Source organism: Podarcis gaigeae, assembly GCF_964106915.1.
Source record: "Podarcis gaigeae genome assembly, chromosome: 10".
Lineage (NCBI taxonomy): Eukaryota > Metazoa > Chordata > Lepidosauria > Squamata > Lacertidae > Podarcis > Podarcis gaigeae.
Genome location: NC_139686.1, coordinates 37,997,841 through 38,015,705, shown reverse-complemented (window position 1 = coordinate 38,015,705; position 17,865 = coordinate 37,997,841).

The window sequence follows — 17,865 nt, the reverse complement described above, 5'->3', positions numbered from 1 at the left end:
ATTCATTTCAGTGGAGATGGAATGTCTGCTTTACTGAACAAATAGCTGCTTACTTAGCCAGCTATTAAAATGGTATGAAGTGATCTACTCAACAAAGGGCTGCTCCATCTGCTACTTACACCAGAATCTATATGTTCTTGGTTCACTGAACTCTCTTTGTTCAGTGCAGACTTGTCACTTTCACTTTCAATAACTATAGGCATCTTTCATGGAAGAAAGATGTGCCAGAAAATGAACAACAATGTGAGATTTTCCTGTTTTTTATTTTATTTTATTTTGCTACTCATTTTGGACAACCAAGAGAGTGTGTTGGAGATGAATGTGACGTTTGCTTCATTTACAAATATATACTAGAGCACAGGTACCAATGGAAACACTTCTATAAAGAAGCAGAATCACTACCCCATAACAGAGGGAGGTCCTAAAGCCCAAGAACATTCCTCTTTTAACCAACTGTGATCCTTCTATGAAGATGAAAAGTGGGTGGAAAAGGGATTTGAGGCCCTGCTTCATGGAATTTGCCCAGCTGATGAAGATCTCATTCAAACATAGAAATTCCTCACCTATCTCCAGAGTACAAACCATTAGCTTCATGGGCTGTATTCAAGAGTTTGAATGGAGCATATTAGTGAAGAAAAATCAACCAACCATGCTGATGAGTACCACAGCATCTGATGAATGTCTACTCACAAGTAAGTGCAACTTAGTTCAATGGGGCAAGACTGAATCCTCAGTCTGCTTAAAATGGGAATAACAGCACTATGTTGCTGTTGTTGCTGCTGCTGTTGTTGCTGTACCTCAGTGGAAGAAGTATACGGTTTGTTGTACTGAAATAATGTTCCACAAATGGGTGAAAAATACAAAAATACTTACTAGAAGCAACCCAGAAGAGAAACTTCAAAAGCTTTCCTATGTATTTTCCTCTGCAAATTGCAAAGATGCTAATCTACAGTTCATCAGTTTTGCCATGCTGGCTCTCTACAGGAAACATAAAAGCACCAGTGAAAAGGTTATGCCCTTTCTTATTAGTTTTACAACTCAGATCATCCTGTGTCTGACTGGCCATGTTTATCAAAGTAAAAAAGCTGAAATAATTCATGCACAGAGTTATCTGTCTAACCTGGGTCCACATCCAAGCACTGAATTTGAATTCTGCATGGTGGAAGCCAATATACCTCTTTGTTGTATTATCTGCAGTTTACAACCAATCATATGCAGTTTATTCAGAAATAAATTCCACTGCATTGACTGAGATTACACCCAGATAAATGTGCATGGGATTGCAGGTTTAGAGCCTTTAGATAAGGAAAAGCTATACAGCACTTCCTGATAAAAAGACTTACATGGGTACTTTCTTGGACTCTTCCTGTTTTTCTGTAGATTGTCTAGAAATTCTTTCATTTTAATACCACTCTGAATTCTTAATCCCAAACGGTTGGACTTCAAAATACTTCCATTTATTACTAAGCAACTCCCTCTCTCCCCCTTCCTCCATGAGGTTCTATTTCAGCAGTGATTCATAAAATTTCTGCATGTATAATATTGTAATGCATATACGACAAGGCTCTGAACACACTCCCATTTCTTCTGCATTCAAGACATTCCTGCTGCTGGTTTGGTAAGAGGTGTATATTGCAAATATTAATATTGTGCAGTCTGAAGTGACTGGAAGCCTAAGAACTGGCTCCTTTTGGAAGAAAACATTGTCCAGACCCATGGAAATATTATTTTAAGCTTATTTGCATAACTTTTTAAAAAAACAGCAACCATAAAAAACCAATAAATGAAACATCCAAACAGTTCCATATCCAGCACTAGCTCAGCATCTTCTCAGAAACAACTTTAAACATGGTTGTGATCATACAGTAACTCTGTTTCTCCCCCATTCCAGCCTCCATTTTCCCTGGAGCTGTTTTCCTGGAGAGCTTCATATACATCCTCACTCCATGGAGTATGGAACCAAAGAAACAAATGCAACTCTCTTCAAAATAGCAATTTGTAATTCAATACCTTTGTCACCTGATCTAAGGTTAAAACACTCACTTGCTAGCTGCTAAATGACAAGAATCAGTTAATTACCAACTACTTAAAGCTCAGAGAGAGCTCTATTTCCTGTTTTTAGCTTCAGTAGAATCTTCCCATGCTAAACCTTTTCACCAGTACACAGACAATCCCATTTCAGCGTGAATTAAATCAATTATACTTATGATGTTAGCTATAATACACATCTATCCTATCATTTCTTATGAAATACCAAGTTTTTATGTGTTTTTCCCCAAACCAGCTTCAATGTGAAATGAAAAACAACAACTTACCTGTGTTTTGAACCAGTAATGTGTACGCAGCCCTGGCCTGACACTATTCTTACTGAAGGCAACGTCAAAAGCACACTTGAATGGAATTCATTCCTTTTGGAAGAAAAGTACAGTATAAATGGAAGTTTTATCCATTACACTATAAGATTTCACCTGAAAATGTGCAGGCATCCGTCTCATGATGACACCATCTTTGCTCTGACACTCGTCTTCAAGGTAAATGCTGTTTTTATATTTATTGCCACTGCACCAGTGATTATAACTGTCTTCAGGCATTACAATTAATGGTTAAATAAACACATGTGTGGAAGAGGGCAATAGTTTGACCCTCCATCAGCCTTTTGACTTGGGGAAAGTGACTGTCTGCAGAGCCTTCTGTGCTCATGCTTTTTCCAAGTCTCTAAAATGTGTGAAGGGAGCCTCTGTTAATATGGACGGCTGTCATCTATTGGAGAAAGCCCATAGATGGCAGAGCCACTGCTTTGCGTAAAAGAGGTCCTAGATTCAAACTCTGGCATTCCCACATGATACTGGCAAGTCATTGTAGACATTCCTGAACTAGGTGGAACAATGATCTGACTGTTAGTATATGGAAACATCACCGCTGCAGACAGCCAGATTGTTGACATCACATGATGCGCCTATCTGTGGGAAAGAAGAATTTCCCAGGACGTTCACAGGCTGGATAAGTCTTTGTGAAGAGTGTAATTTGAAACCTTCCGTTTGCGCATGTTCAGGAAGTTTGTCAGACGTGCTGGAAGAACTGAACTGAAAGGACGTGTTTTCCTTTAGTGCTGTAATGTCAGAAATAAACATCATGTAAATAGATTTCTGACTACTTTTCTTTCCCCTGCGGAAGCAGGAGGAGGGTTTGTGCATTTTACCCATGCTTGGGAAAATGTCGCCTATCAAAATCTCCCTGGTCTGTCTGGATATCAGCCAGAGGAGGTTACCAGTAAGCAAGCTCCGAGGACAGTGAGAGGGGCCAGCCTCTATGGAGGGGGCTTGCAAACGAACACTGACTTGGTATAAGGCAGTTCCCAAATTTCTCCATGAGTTCTCCTATGAATTGAAGGTGACTGGGGTGGTGATGGACCTAGCACACTCACCTCTGTATTCAATTAATTTCTAATTTAATGCTTGTAGAGGGCTCCATGCATGAGTCTTTCACTTTGAGCTGTACTGACATGAATGGCTAATGCATTGTCTGGATAAGAAGTGTCTGGTCAAGAACAATGGCTCTATCTGAGAGTCACGGGATTGCATGGCCAGATTTTGACCCAATGTGGGGAAGATGGAAGCAGAGAAATGAAGGCACGGAGACTGGGATGGTGCCTAGAGAATCACCATTCTACTTCTTCTCCACATATTAGCCTTTCGTGCAGGAAACTAACACTTCAGGGAGGCTAAAGTTTTGGCTAAATTTTGAAGAAGAAGAAATGAATTACTATCCATGCCTATCTTTGAAATCCCTCACCTCCAGCAACAACATTTTTAGGCCCTGTATTTAAATATCTGCCCACAGCTCTTTCTGTTATTGTTATGATGCTCAAGGTGAAGTTGAATGTTCTCGTCTAGTAAAAGATAGCTTATTGCTAATAGGCATTCATTTTCCTGTCACTTTCCTCTGCAAGACTAAGCAATTAAAATATCCTTTATTTTCCATTCTGTGAATATTTTCCCTACAAGTCATTAGGGAGTTCATTATGGACTCCTTTACAAGATCTAGTGACATTTTCTTGATGCTGCTTATATTAGTGAGGATCTTGAAAAGTGCTGGCTGGGTAATTATGAACCTACCGATATGACCCATGGATGGGTTCAGCATGTGAATTGCTGCTAACATTATTAGCACTTTTAAAAAATCAGAGTTGCTAATCTCTGTTTTGTGCAATAGCAATTTTGTACTTTGATTCAAAGAGCATCTCCTCACCCTGCAAGGGAAAGCCAGCCATAAACTGAAAACTTTCCTCAATTCCCAGGGTTGCCAACTATGCTTATTGGCCTTTGCTCCTAAACATTTAACAGCTGCTTCATCTGCAGATATTAACAGGGCTGAGCTATAGCTCCCTACAATGAGAAGCTCCACCTGCTGGTCAGTGATAATTCCAGGCACTCTCCTATTGCTTAAGTGGGGGTTGCTAGTTAATGTGAACCAATCCCGAGTAATCTCCTTATACGAAGATTGTTGTTAATAGAGCTGTTATGCCATGCAATGCATTTGACCCCATTTGGACTAGTCTGGAGGAAGCCACCAGTGTGCTTAATTTCTGATTAATGTCACATAATATATAGCCACCCACAAAGAGAAATGAGCAGAAGTATTTAGATAGGAGATTTGCTGAAATGTGAGGATTATAAGGGAGGAGGGGGGAAATCCAGTTTTATAGTCATTAACTTCTCTGTGAGACTAATCTCAACTTCAATGAGACTTCAGTAGGTCTATCAATAGGTCTGTTCAGTTGGATATTAAGTGGCTAAGATTATAGTCTTGGGCAAATTGACTGTTCCCATGCTTAAAATAAGCAAGCGCTTGACAACCACTATGTACAGTATTTGTGTTACGGTTGGGAAGCCCAACGATCAAGTGAAGGAACAAATCATTAATTTGCAGGTACTAGGATCTGCAATCTGGATGCCATGATTCAAAAGATTAGTTTGCATGTAGTAGCAGTCATTTATAATTGTTTCAGTCATAAGCAATAATAAAATTAGTGACAATGTAAAACCCAGCATTTTTAAAGCATCCACCAGGGACTCATGTAGTTGGCCCATTAAAGTATTAATTTAATGGCACACATTGTTGAATTCAAGCTAGCAAATGACAAGTCTGCTAAATCTTCCTATGATGAAGCTATATCAGGGAATGGAAATCTTCAACCTATTCTACAAACATAATGTAGGGAAGAATTCAATGATCTCAGAGAGAGGAAGAGTCATATTGCCATGATACATTAAAAAGAAAAATGGAAAAGGTTCTGAACTTGTCCTAGCTGGTATATGAATATTCAAAAATTCAAATTAGTTTCTCTCTCTCTCTCTCTCTCTCTCTCTCACACACACACACACACACACACACACACCGTGTGTGTGTGTGTGGGCATTGGAATAGGCAACCTCTGGCTCTTGAGATATTGTTGGACTCTAGCGCTCATCCATTTTGAAGGAAATCAGCCCTGAGTGCTCACTGGAAGGGCAGATCCTGAAGCTGAGACTCCAATACTTTGGTCATCTCATGAGAAGAGAAGACTCCCTGGAAAAGACCCTGATGCTGGGAAAGATGGAGGGCACAAGGAGAAGGGGACGACAGAGGACGAGATGGTTGGACAGTGCTCTCGAATCTACCAGCATGAGTTTGAGCAGACTGCGGGAGGCAGTGGAAGACAGAAGTGCCTGGCGTGCTCCATGGGGTCACGAAGACTCGGACATGACTAAACAACTAAACATCAACAACAAGAAGCGCTCATCAGTCGCAGGCAGTATAGCCAGTGGTGGGAGCTGATGGGAGTTATAGTACAACAGCATTCAAGCATCACATATTGTCATCTCTGATATAACCTATTTAGCTTACACTTTAAGAATATTTATTTAGTTATTTAGAAATGTTATAGCTTGCCTTTCATCAGTACTAATACCAGGGTGGGCTACAACATAGTACAAATCCCCCACCCCCAGAAATGCTTTACATTTCACTCACTTCCTAGCAACAACTCCAGTGTGTGCAAACAACTATCAGTTAATTAGTTTTGTTGTGGTGGTTTAACAAAAAATAGTGCTAGCAGAGCAAACCCACATATCTCCCCTAAAAAACTACACATTCCTCACTCCTATGGATGAGTTAAAGCTGTAGTGATTCAGGTAGCAGTGTGTCCTAATGCCAGCTTTCTATTTGATTCTTATTTAGTATATTTTTAAAAATGCTAGGGACTAATGAGAACAAAAAAGCCACAAATCCCATATCAGTTGCTTTCTGCATTTAACCAAAAGGAAAAAAAGAATTGGGAAAAAGGAAGAACTTACTATTTAAGAACTAATGAGATGTGATGTGTTGTGTTCATTTCTTATTTATTGTGTGTAGGAAAACTACCATTTCAAAATCTCTAAGTGCACAGCCAGATAACTCAGCTTTCCCTATTGCCTGCAATAACTTTCAGTCTGTCCTTGCTGCTGGCTGTACTTTCCTTCTAAGCATCTTTGAAAACCCATTTGATATCTTGCCTGGCCCTGCAGCCATCTATTTTAGCTGGTTTCTTTCTAGAGAAAACTCTGGCTTTCTCCAGCTGGTTCCAAGCATTCTCCCACTGCTGTTTATCATTTTCTCTTCCTCATTGACTCTGATCAGGATTAAAACTGTCAAATCTTAAGTGGGGATGTAGCAGATAGAGCCAAAATGACAGCCATTTTACAGCTAATTTCTTGAACACAGTCAGTATCATTCAGGGGAAATTAGGCACACGTTAAGGGACATCTTGCACATTACACACAGGCAAACCCAGGTTGTTAGGAAACCTGTTTTTCCCTTCCAGAACTACCATTCCCAGAGTGGTGTTATTAACCAATCCATCTTCATGAGGATCTTTGCACCAAGCCTTCGCCAACCTGTCCAGATGTGTTGGACTCCAGTATGCTTCAGCCACATCAGCATGGACAATGGTAGGGGTGTTGAAAGTTGGAGACCAGAATGTCTGGAGGCCACCTGGTTGGCAAAGTCTGATTTAGCTGAAGGGTGCAAAATGCAATCAAAAAAGGAAGATATCTGTTGGGAGTTGTTTCAGGAGTTGCTAACCTTTTTGGACCAGTGGACACATTTAGAATTTTGAGAAAGTACCATGTGTGCCAGCCATAAAATGGCTGCTGTGAGCCTGTAGTACAATACCAAATGGCTGGTGTGAGGGCCTGGGGTAATACAAAATGTGAGGCTGTAGGTATAGCATAACACAAAATGATTTCTGTGAGGGCGTGGAATAACACGAAATGGTGGCTGTGGCATAATGGCTTTAATGTAGAGGCTGAACCAGTGCCAACAATAACTGAGCAGGAGGGGCAAACATTCTCTCATGAATTTAGGGAATATTTACAGAGACATTTTGTGAGCACCATGCTGGCAGGCACACTATGTTTCATGAGTTACCCCCTGCACAATTGTAACTAAGCCAAAGTGCTAATAATATTATTCCTCTGCCTACTCATGCCTCCATCCCCTCAGGGCAGGGGCCCGTCATATCCATTCTTTGTAAAGTGCTGAGCATATAGAAGGTACTACAGTCATTATCATCATCTTAAAGTCTATGAAATCGAGCACTAGATGTTTATGTGATTAAATGTAAGCTGCACAAACCCACTGGGAAGGAGTTCCTGTCCTGATCCATAGTGTTGGTCCACCACCAATGGAAGGAGGTGGTCTAAGCAAGATCATGATCAGCAAGCCTAGGTTTCTGGAATAGATGGCAAGGCATTGGTTCAGCACCATGGCTAGCAATCCTGCATCTGATGCAGAAAATCATCCTGGTAAGATATTGAAGCAATGGGCAGAATTTTATAGTTTGTGCTAGGCAGTCAAGATGAAAGCCTCACACCCTGAGTAGTGCATTGGCCAGTTGAAAGGCTGGTGCCTGTTCTGCTGCCACAAGGCATTACAAGCCACAGTGGGACATCTCCACCATTCTTCCCTGATCCTCTGAGTTGTCTGTGGACCAGTAACTGGAGTTTGGTGTCTCTTTGGGGTTCAAAGGACAAGCTGCAGGCTCCACTGCCTGGAACAGTTCCCTCACTCTGCCTACTAGTAAGGCCGCTCCTGACTCTAAAAAGCTGGGAGGGATGCAAACAAACTTGATTCATATGGGTGCACATTTTTTATTTCTAATGATACATGTTGCATTCATCGAGACAAGATAGTCACTTCAGAGAACTGTCCCTGCTCAAAACAGTTGCAGATCTAAAAGAGCCATTACTGAAGGCTGGGCAAGCTTCTTGCTTGAATAGCTTGGCTGAGCAAGAAAGCAAGATTGGTGACCTTTCTGCAGCTTTCACACTGTGGATAATTTCTGCTGAATAGGTCTAAAAGTAATCAGGATCTGAAGGTCTACAGCAGGGGCATCTGATCTCATTTCATCATTACAGCACAAGGAGTGAATCGTACAAAGATTATTCTTTGATTTTAATTTAAATGGATTTTACTGGTAAATTGGATTTTGTTATGCTTCATAAGAATATATTTCATAAAGCAAACTGAATTGCCCACCTTTACAAATAGATATGGATCAGAGGAGAAACTTCATTTCATGCAACCTTTGAAATATCCATACAGAAATGTAAAATTTACTCTAGCAAATCATCTGTGGTTCTAATGCCTTTGGAGTTATTATTATCTAAGCAAATGGAACAGCTCACTGTTTCATATTTTATTTTCCAAGAGCCCCACTGTGTCTAGTATCAAGTAATATATAAACCTATATAATCTAACATTAAGTAAATGTATAATAAAAGTCTGTTTATGTCTCTAGATTTTAAATCTTGTTTACACTTCAATTTATTTATATTTATATTTCAATTTAAACATATCGTCCAAGTGGCAAACAGAAGAAATAATGCTGTTATTGTTGATGTTTTAGTGGATTTGGATGTATTTTTTATATTGTTGAAACTTTATCATATGAGGACTTTACAGTAAAGGGTAGGTTATAAATATTATTGCTGCTGCTGTTGTTATTGTTATCACCACTATAGAAAAACCCATTAAATAACTATCAATGTGTTCTATACCTCTAACCCTTTTACCATCCTTGCAAACATGTTAAAGCAGGATCCAAGTCACTTATCTTAAAGGTTTGGCATTCCGAGTAACAATATTGTTGCATGCCACCCCCAATCTCTACTGAGCAATGGCAAGTTTTCAGGGGGTTCCAGGCACTCACCCAGCAATGTGTCTCCATTAGAAAAATCAAAGCACAACTGTGTCCTTAGTCTATTTGAAATATGATTTATTCACACATATTTACACATGGAGCCTTCAGTGGAGGGTGTGCAGAACATTAAACCCCAAGAGTGTTTATCGTTTATTCTCTCATAACTTCAGCAAGTGGCAGCCAGTCATGGTCCCCAGTATCTGATACAGCCTCCTCTAACCAGCACCACATGGAGCTGCCTAATTTCCTCCTCCCCATTCCCAGATCAAAAACCACTGCATAACAGGACATATTTTTGAGAAGGAAAAGTAGTCCTTTTTTATTTCAAACTTTACAGAGACAGGCTATAGAACCTAGCCTCTTGGATAATGGTGTTGTCCTGCTTGAATCTCCACCCCTCCTTCTCTCCCACCTCCTCATTCATCATCATCATCATCATCATCATCATCATCATCACCTCCTCTACGGGTGCCGCTAAGTGCCCTCTGTCTTTGAGCTCTTTGCTCTCCTACTTTTAAGGCTCGACAGGTTCTGCGAGATGGTGGGTCTGGAATGCTTTCTAGTGACAACGTGTCAGCCAGCTGCTACTCCAGCTCTGCCTGATCCTCCTCTCCCATTATTTCCCAAATTCCCCCCTCATCTGCTTCTGAGGTGTGACCTCCCACAAACCACTTCCTCTTCCTCTTCCCTGGAAGGGTTAGGATGGGGAGGCAGTCTCTACCACTCCTCCTCCTCTGCCCAGCCCTCGACAAATCCAAAATCTCTCTGAGGTACCCAGCTTTCCTTTGAGATTTGGGATTCATCCCAAACCATGAACAACCCTAGTATGTATTACAACTGAAGTCGCTAGAATTTTCTCTTAGTCTTATATAGTAGGGATAAACCCAAGAGGTAGTGGAAGTGTGCAAAGTATTTTGATTGGTTTATTGATTGAGATCCATGGATGTGTCCAGACTTAATATGATGCTAGAAGTCATTAAAATGTTTCCCTGCTATTGAATAGAAAAACTATCAGGCGCCCTGTCAATAGATGGTGCAGTCACAATATACCTTCTATGTATTCCATTCCCAATCCTAGTCTCTGGGGCTAGCTATCCCTCTTACAAATTCCATACATATTATAGACATTTCCATTTGCGCAACGTGTCATTAAAGAGAGCCAAGATATCTGTTTGTTTAGTTGGCCTCTTTAAGATGGAATTTAATCTCCTTCTCCACTCTTCCCTGGGCGAAGGGAGAATTTGAAACATATTGAAAATATAAGGCCAATTCGACTGTTGCAAATTTTATTAATGCTCATTAATTTATAAAGCATCCTTCTCCATCCTGTAAGCATACTAATGTTCACTGTACATATGTTTATAGAATGGAAATTATGTGGGTTCAATGAAAAGGGGCTAATAAAATATTGGTTTCTCCCTTTTTTTATATAATCACTTTCATTGGCAAATAAATATTTGTTTACTCCTAATATGGAAAATGTGTTTCTTCCCTCTTTGAGAGCACATAGTTCTATGTTTGTGGTCAACAGGAAATATTTTGAACTCTTGTTGCCAAGCAACTGCAAGAGAAAGAAATTATATTCCTACCACACGGTTAGCAGAATACAGGTTTCTAAAGTGTCTATAAAATGAAGTAAGCTACAGTGCAGCTTCTAGTAATGTAATGCGACAAAAGAAAAGTTTTATGACTAATTAATTAGGGATGTAAGTTGGAATTTAATTTTTTGCATGAAGGTTCAGAGGAAAAAAGAAAATCCTTCAAATGCAAACAGCCATGTCATCAAACCTTTGGAAAAGTAATCTAAAATCATTGTTGCTGATAGATTGTTGTTCATCCTTCTTGCTCTGCAGTAATTTTGAAATAAATATGGTTGTCTTCAGGAAACGCCTGTTCTTAAGCACAGTGAGTGAAATCTTTATTCACTTGCAGACAATTATCTGGATATAGAAGCATTTGAACACTCAGGTGTTCCAGCACGCATGCAGAATCTCTGATATGGAATCCAGCCAATGCCAATCATATATAGGTCTCAGGGAAACCCACTGAACAAGTTAGTTGTTACTAACAAGTTAATTGTTTTCAATGGGAATGTTGCAAGTAACTCTAGCTCAATTGGAACTGGCTCCGTGACTGCAAAGAGCATCTTCATTTACTTCAGTGGAAGGGGCAGTTTTGTGTCAGAGTAACCATGGAACTTTAAATCAGATCATATTATATGAAATGTTTTGTTTTCATCTGGATCCATTCCAGTCCGGCTTCCACGCTGGTCATGGGACTGAGACAGCTCTGGTCGCCCTAACAGATGATCTCCACAGGCAGTTGGATCGAGGTGGGTCGGGGCTGCTGATTCTTCTAGATCTGTCAGCAGCTTTCAACATGGTCGATCACGAACTCCTGGACCACCGCCTTGCCAACGTGGGGATCCAGGGCACAGTCCTTCAATGGCTGTGCTCATTTCTCTCTGGTCGGGGACAGAGGGTGGCGCTTGGGGGAGAATTGTCATCGCACCACTCCTTGGTGTGTGGAGTACCTCAGGGTGCGATACTCTCCCCAATGCTTTTCAACATCTTTATGCGTCCCCTCGCCCAGCTTGTCCGGAGTTTTGGGCTGGGTTGCCATCAGTATGCTGATGACACCCAACTCTATCTTTTGATGGATGGCCATCCTGACTCGGCCCCAGATACACTGACCAGATGTTTGGAAGCTGTGGCTGGATGGTTACGTGGGAGCCGGTTGAAGCTAAATCCTTCGAAGACAGAGGTCCTATGGCTGGGACGGGACGATATGGGATTGGGGGGGCAACTCCCATCTCTTGCGGGGGCGCAATTAGTGCCAGCACTGTCCGTTAAGAGTTTGGGTGTAATCTTTGACACCTCCCTTTCCATGGAGGCGCAGATTGCAGCTATAACAAAGGCGGCATTTTTCCATCTCCACCAAGCTAAGCAGTTGGCTCCTTACCTCTCTCGCCCTGACCTAGCCACTGTGATCCACGCGACGGTGACCTCCAGACTAGATTATTGTAACTCGCTCTACGTGGGGCTGCCCTTGAAACTGACCCAGAAACTCCAGGGGGTGCAGAATGCTGCAGCGAGACTCCTTACGGGGTCTTCGCTGTGAGATCACATTCACCCGGTGCTATACCAGCTGCACTGGCTCCCGGTGGAGTACAGGATCAGGTTTAAGGTGCTGGTTTTAACCTTTAAAGCCCTATACGGCCTAGGACCCTCGTACCTACGGGACCACCTCTCTTGGTATGACCCACAGAGAAACTTACAGTCTTCAAATAAAAACATCTTGAAGGTCCCAGGCCACAGAGAGGTTAGGCTGGCCTCAACCAGAGCCAGGGCTTTTTCGGCTGTGGCTCTGATCTGGTGGAACACTCTGTCACAAGAGACTAGGGCCCTGCGGGACTTGACATCTTTCCGCAGGGCCTGCAAAACAGAGCTGTTCCACCAGGCCTTTGGCCAGGGCACAGCCTGACTCCCTCCCTCGACAATCTTCGCGAAACTCTGGCCCAATGGTTGCCAGTGGCTTGATTTGAATTAATTTTATAATGAATGATTTGAGAGTGTTATTTGTGTTGTACTTTTGTACTGTTTTATTGTTGTTAGCCGCCCTGAGCCCGGCTTCGGCTGGGGAAGGCGGGATACAAATAAATTTTTTATTATTATTATTATTATTATTATTATTATTATTATTATTATTATTATTTTATTCATGTGTAGAAACGCATCATTACTATAATCAGTGGGTCATAACAACTGTTAAATAAATGGGTTGCATCCAGAGAAGCCCGGTGCAAAAAGATGACGTATTCTGCAAATGGATGCTCCTTATGTGATAATCTAGCCATGTGCTTCTTTTAGCATTAGGCATTGCTCAATCTCTTAGTTTTGCAAAATGTACCAATGAGTGCTAGAAGAATGTATCATGTAACCGTTTGCAGACATCTAGCACAAGGCGATAGACAACAATGAGTTGTCTATGTTGTATGCAGTCATCTGCTAGCTCTTGCACAACAGTGCACAGAACAATACCACTGTCGGATTCTCCCCGCCCAGTGTACAACTGGATACTACCCAGTGTATGCAAAGGCAATACTGAATATTATTGTGTATTGTTCTGTATTGTGAAGCTGCTCTGCTTTGTTATATATAATTATTTGATTAGTTCTAGATAGGCTGTGCTCTTTGACTTTAGAATTTCCCCTTATTTCTTTAGCACACATTAAATAACTGCTCTGGAAGTGCAGCTGTGTTCCTTGACATTCCATTTATAGACAGCAGGTCTTTGATTAGAATCAAAATGGAATGAGCTCATGGATAAGACTGAATAGTTTTACCACTCTAAATGTGGTTAACAAAAGCAATACAATGAATGTATATATATATTAAGAGGTGGCTCTACTATGAAATTACTGAAGTTTAAGCTTCAGGGCACCTAATCCCGGGGGGGGGGGAGGGGAATGATTCTAGTCCACATTGCTTAAAACATTTGGCTCTAGTAGAGCCAATTTGAGAGGCAGAACTCAAATTGATTGATTTTTGGTTGTATAGATTTCAACAACCCCAGTCCATAGCACAGATGGTGTAAAGGTGTAGTGATCTGTCATGGAACAGCCCCATTGACAAAGCTGACAGTGGTTACCCACACCTCGCTGCTGGTTTCAAAGGGGACCCCATGACATTTCAAGCTTCAGGGCTTCCCAAAAATGTAGGTCCACTACTGTATTTACAGTATACTGTATACATCAATTCAGTTAATCAAAGTCTGCAATGTTGATAAATAAAAGAACATTCTCTGTGATAGAAACCCTTCAATGTGAGAACGTATTATGGAGTTTTATGTAAACTCAGACAGGTTATGAAGGCTTGTAGAAACAACCAGAGCTTCATGCCATGCATCTACATTACATTGTTTCAGAGATGAGGAACTTCTGATTCTTTGAATGTTTGGGGGCTCCAGCTGCCTTTAGTTCTATTCAGTGTGGTCAATGGTCAGGGATGATGGGAGTTCCATGACATATGGAGGGTCATAGTTTCTCCATCCCTGGTCTACTTAAACTCATTATTTCAGATCCAGCAGTTCTTTAGTTCACATGTGGATTCTTGTATGCAGATATCCCACCAGCTCCAAAGCTGTTCTGTTAAATCAGAGCTGCTTTCAAGAGGCATCTCCTTTACAAATCCTTTTCAATAGCTTTTAATTATGGTACCTGCACTCCTTCTTCCAGCTAACGTGTACAGTAATTAAAAGCTACTTTCGGAGTCTTTGCAAAGGATCTGAACTCTTCCAAAGAGTTATAAATTAACCCCTGAGCTTTCGCTAATCATCTAATTGTCAACAGAAGAAACAAAAGTGAAGAGGTTGAAAGGAAATTTCTGATATTCCAATCCACCGCCTAAATTGTGGGTAATTTGGCTAAAATCCAAGTACTCAGCTGATGATGAAAAGCCGGAGTGAGAGGAGATTGGTCCATAATAATGCTAGTCTAGTGCTCCAGGAAGTTAGGGTTAAGTCTGATTGAATACTAACTTTATCACATTTGCTGGAAATAATATAGAATGATAGTAAGCAATATAGCCACATTGAAAAACAATTGCACATAAATGATATGGAACAAATTCTTCCTGAAGAGTCTTGACTTGTACATGCAGCAGGTAAAAGCAGAAGGCAGAAATATTCACTACATGCTATCTTTTGACACAAGGCTCACATAAACCCCCCTATTCATTCTCCTGGCAGTAAGTGAGATAGCTTTCAAACCCAGAGAATAGTCAGAAAAGTATGATTCATATTTAGTGTAAACAAACCTTTCTTCCTAGCACTTATGTTGTGCCATAAATGTTGCCAGAAGGCAGGGCCCTCATGGTATTCACAGTGCAAAAACTGCTAAAAAGGTTCATTGTGAACACTGCATTTTGGCAGATATTGAGCCTTACATGCTGAGAGGACAATTCAAATCAAACAGCTGTTCTTTTAAGACGAGTGAAGCTGTGTGCTCTTTCTGCACACACGAGACCCCCAACAACATGGCCTCTTTAACCGTGATCAGATTTTTATTTTGACGGCATGATCATGGTGGTTTGCAGCCAAATAAAGTTTTGGTTTGGGGCAAGGGAAAAGCCAAGTTAAAAAAAAAGTACAGATCTCAGATATGTATAAATTGAAAATGATTTAAACGTATATGAATTTTGTCCAAAAAATGAAAATAAATTATTTTTTTTAAAGTACAGTTTTTAAAAGTTTACTGATGCTAGTGTGTGTTCTTGGCATTTGGTTCTTGATTTTCTAGGTTGCATCAGGAAACTCATTGCATGAGTGGAAAAACTCATAACTTCTGCTCATACAAAGGAACTTCCCCTTGTCAAATATCTCCCACATCTACTCTACCGTCTCCTCCAATTCCCCAGAGCACATCTGAGGGGTGGGGACCATACAGGGAGAGGAAGGGGAGGAGAAGTTCTGTTGTGCAAGTGGAAGTCATTCTGTTCACATAATGATTGCCTTGGATTCAACCCTCTATCCGGAAAATGTGCAATAACAAATGTCTGTATCTAGCATCCTTTATCTAACATCTAATATGTCAATTAATGTTCATGATCTTCTTCTACCCATTGTGAGTTTCTGGCCTTGAATCTTGCAATGGCTTCCTGCTCATAGGGGTGGACTAACATTTCACCAGCTTTGAATGGATAATAATAATAATAATAATAATAATAATAATAATAATAGATGTATTTGGAACTATAGTCACAAAATGTTCCTAGTGAGTCTCAAAGATAAAACATATCTTTGTCAATCCACTTTTGTACAGAAAAAGGAAAGATTTTTCTTTTTAAGAAAAAATGAAAAGAAGTTAAAATTCTGTTCATTAAAATACAACAGCAGGACATCAATTGAGAATCAAGAGGATTTTTTCTCATACAAATGAAGCAATGTTGAACTTCTATGACATTCTGTCAAGCTGATCATTAAGGGTTCTATTCATCTAAAATTCCTGGCTCCCTGGGTGTCTGGTCTGGGAGTTTCTCAATTTAGCATGCTGGAGCTGCATCAAAGTTTAAACTTTAATAAGTCTTTTGGGTCAGAAAGAGCTCTCCTAAGACATTGTCAAAAATGGAAAGGGTGGGTGAAGGTGTATATACGCTTACATTATTACTCTTAAAAGGCTGCTCAAGCAAACTTTTTCACTGAGGACCCATAAACTCACAAGAGATCTCAGTTGGAAAGTGGATCAGGTGTTAAGGCTGTCACTGTTTGTCAGGGCTCAGATAAGGGCAACGCTCTGAGGTGAGCTGAAAGCCAAGAACTAAGAGCTGTGGGACAAAGCCAATAGTCAGGACCAAATAGCAAGTGAGGACAAGATTGAAGAACAAGCCAGGAAGCAGGACTGAAGAACAAGCCAGTAGTCTGGACCAAATCGTGATGGAAATTGAGGTGGTATACTGGCATAAATTTCTTTTCTGCTGTTTTCATGGAGGAATCATGGGAAACAGAAGCACACATGTGCAGAAAGAGTAGGAGAGTAGAGACATTGTCCAATGATATTTGTAGTGTCACACCATGCTTATTGAGCACCTCATGCCAGTGTATTGCTCAAAAAGCCACGGTTCCATAACACAACAGGTAATGGTGTATGAAAGGAACATTAGAAAACATAGAAGAAGCTCTAGTGTTATAATCTGGGAAATTAACACAATATTCCCCACATCTGCATCTAGCCATTGGCTATTTGTTGAAGGCATTAAATGATGAAACCAAACCACAGGAATAGTCACTGGGTCCAAACACCTATTATTTCATGTTAATTCTGCTTCTGATCACCTCTGCAGCTATCAATGCAGGAGTATATTTTATTTTCCCTTTCATATCCCCATGTTACGTGGGGCCAGGGACTTGGAGGAGGACTTGTTTGTGTACTCTCTGAGGACTGTGAATTACACCCCACCCTCTTTGCAGAATAGAAAAAAACAGAATAAATGTTTGGAAATAGGTAAACATTATGTGAATACTTTTCAAACTTCATGATTTGAAGAAGGAACGTGATTTAGCTTTTGGGGGAGGGGGGAGACACATTATTTTGACTGCCTGATAACAGGTGAGCACTGAAATGCCTAGTGCCTTGTTATTCCCCTCAGTCATGCAATAGGACCCACAATGAAGCCCATATTTTTACCTTCTCAAGACAGAGCAACAAATTTCTATCTCTGCTGCCCCCGACCCCACCACCTGAGTCAATGTAAACAGTACCCAAGTCTGCCTCTTGAGACAGAAAATCAATTTCTCCAGCAGTAAATATACAGAAATAGCAAATTAATTAAGTAACAATTTGCGGCCCTCTCAGAAACCCAAAATAAATTGCTGGTTATGGTTGCCTCACTCTACCTAACAGTAGGGCTGGCTCTGCTACTACCTCTTTGTCAGCCTTCCTAGTTTTCTTTAACCATTCCTCAAGAGAACATTCTATTAACTAACAAAATTATCCCTACAAATGTGGAAACAAACAAAAAAACCAAAGCCTAGGTACAACAGAAATTAACAATAAAAATGTGCATCTTCCCTTTTTTTAGTTGGCATGACTACCCCCAGACTCATTCAAAAACAAATCCAAGGAAACTTTTCTTCATTCTGTCACTGTG